Source organism: Chaetomium globosum, genomic scaffold (genome assembly GCF_000143365.1).
Source record: "Chaetomium globosum CBS 148.51 scaffold_4 genomic scaffold, whole genome shotgun sequence".
NCBI lineage: Eukaryota > Fungi > Ascomycota > Sordariomycetes > Sordariales > Chaetomiaceae > Chaetomium > Chaetomium globosum.
In genome coordinates this window covers 3,836,989-3,838,938 of record NT_165979.1, presented here as the reverse complement: position 1 = coordinate 3,838,938, position 1,950 = coordinate 3,836,989, and positions in this window count along the sequence as shown.

Genomic DNA, 1,950 nt, shown 5'->3' with positions numbered 1-1,950 from the left:
CGTCAAGTCCATGGAGCCAGCCAGCGGCGTCCGGCTTGCCGGGAACGCCGCCCACGCTACACGCAGCCCCCAGTCGCCATCGCCACCAACGAAACGACCATGTCCCGCGTCGAGGAGTTCGCCCACGGCCCGCCAACGCTCCAGCGCGACGATGCTCAGCCTGCCCCTGAGCCGAGAGGGAACGTGCCAACGAGGTCATCTCGGCGCTGGGGGCACCGTGAGAGCCACCAGGAAAGGGGGCGGCGCCAGCCAGCAGCGCGGCTTGCACTTTCGGGACAGTCTGAGGCGAGAGTCGAGGAGCCCTGTCGCTTGTGGTCTGACGAGGAGTGGAGCGAAGGGGAGGGCCTGATGGAGCCGCGCGTGCAGCGACAAGCCCAAACCGTCGATAGCGGCCGGTGCACTGAGCGGCGATGTCACATGGGGGGTCGCCACAGCGGAGGCTAGCCTGGGCACGGACTGAGGGCGTCATGGAGAGCGCGGAGACGAGCGATGGAAGGGATTAAGGTTGCCGAGGGTCGACAGGGGCAACTGCCGCTTATTGGAGGGGATTTGGTGCGCTTACCAGGTTGTCCAGGATGACACGGAGGAGGTCCGCCGAGTACAACTTTGGGGTGTCCAGCTCGCGCTGTGAGACAACCACCTTGTTGGTCCGATCCATGGTTCCACGAGAGAAGGAGAGATGACGCTTCATCGTCCGATGAGTGGATGGCTGGTGACCGACCGATTGGATTCGGGCGGCCACCACATTCTCCCGCCAACGTTCCAGGCAAAAGGCGAAAGCGATCCGAAGTGCCGGACGCGAGGCTCAATTCCAACCCTTCACAAAAATTCGGAAGTCTGTTGGGAAGGGTTGACGATTTCTCTCACGGAGGAAGCCGCCCACGCCGGCACGCCCCCAGGAGTTCAGGCAAGTTCAGCTTCTCCACCACGGCCTCGCTTCTCCCCGCATTCTGCCCAGTCCGCATGGCCCACATCCCCGGACTCTTGGAATCTTGGAGTCTTGGAGTCTTGGAAGTTCGTGGACTGTGTAAGTGGCGCCTGGGCGATCAGGGTCCGACGATCCCCCAATGTTTCGATGATCTTTTTCTTGTCTCTTGCCTTGTCGTTCGTTACGGGCGCGCCCAGACCTGAGGCTCAAGGGCCAGAATCTTCTTTCCAGTCGATTGGGACGTAAAACCGGGGAGCTGGAGTTTTCCAATTTGGGTATATTGCGGCCGCAATGCTTGACCTTCTGGGCGCGACGCAATCGGCCTCTTGAGCGCTGATCACCAGGTGCAACCAGGAAAAGGGATTGAGGAGAATGATCAGAATAGCCTGAGAAGGGGGGAAGTAACCCGCAAATCACACTCCGCTGTCCCTTGAATAGGCTTAGCGCGTGTAACCCAGGACGGATTGGGGTGGGACTCGCTGGTTCTGGGCCCCCTGGCCACTTCCAAGCCGCGAGAAGAAATCACAAAAGCATCATCCGCGTCTTCCTTCGATTCCATAGCATACACGGCATGGCATGGCATGATTGCGGAGACTCGTCCCTTCTCCATGCCAAGCAGGCCAAGTCTCCGACCTTGGCTCAACGGCTTTCGACGTCGGTAGTCTCGTTTCTGCCCCACGCCGTTGTGCTCCACCTCGTACTCGTCATGCTCTGGTAAGCCTCCTGGGATAGCTGTTTTGCGGAAAACATCGTGGGTTGTTGAGAGGAGTCAGGGCCTCAAACCAAGCCAACAACATACGCGCGTAATTCTCTTTTTTTTTTTTTCTTCTTTTTGCCTCCAAAGGCACAGTCTAGGTTATTTACGCAACCGAGTTTCATCGCGAGGAGGCGTGACTCCGCGTGAGCCCTGAGGCAGTTTTTTCGGATTATTTCCCCGCCAAAAGGCGCTTGCATCTGCAGCTCGATCCACAAGCCTCTTCCTTCATTTTGTGCCGCGAGATCCGTCGACGGAATCACCACAA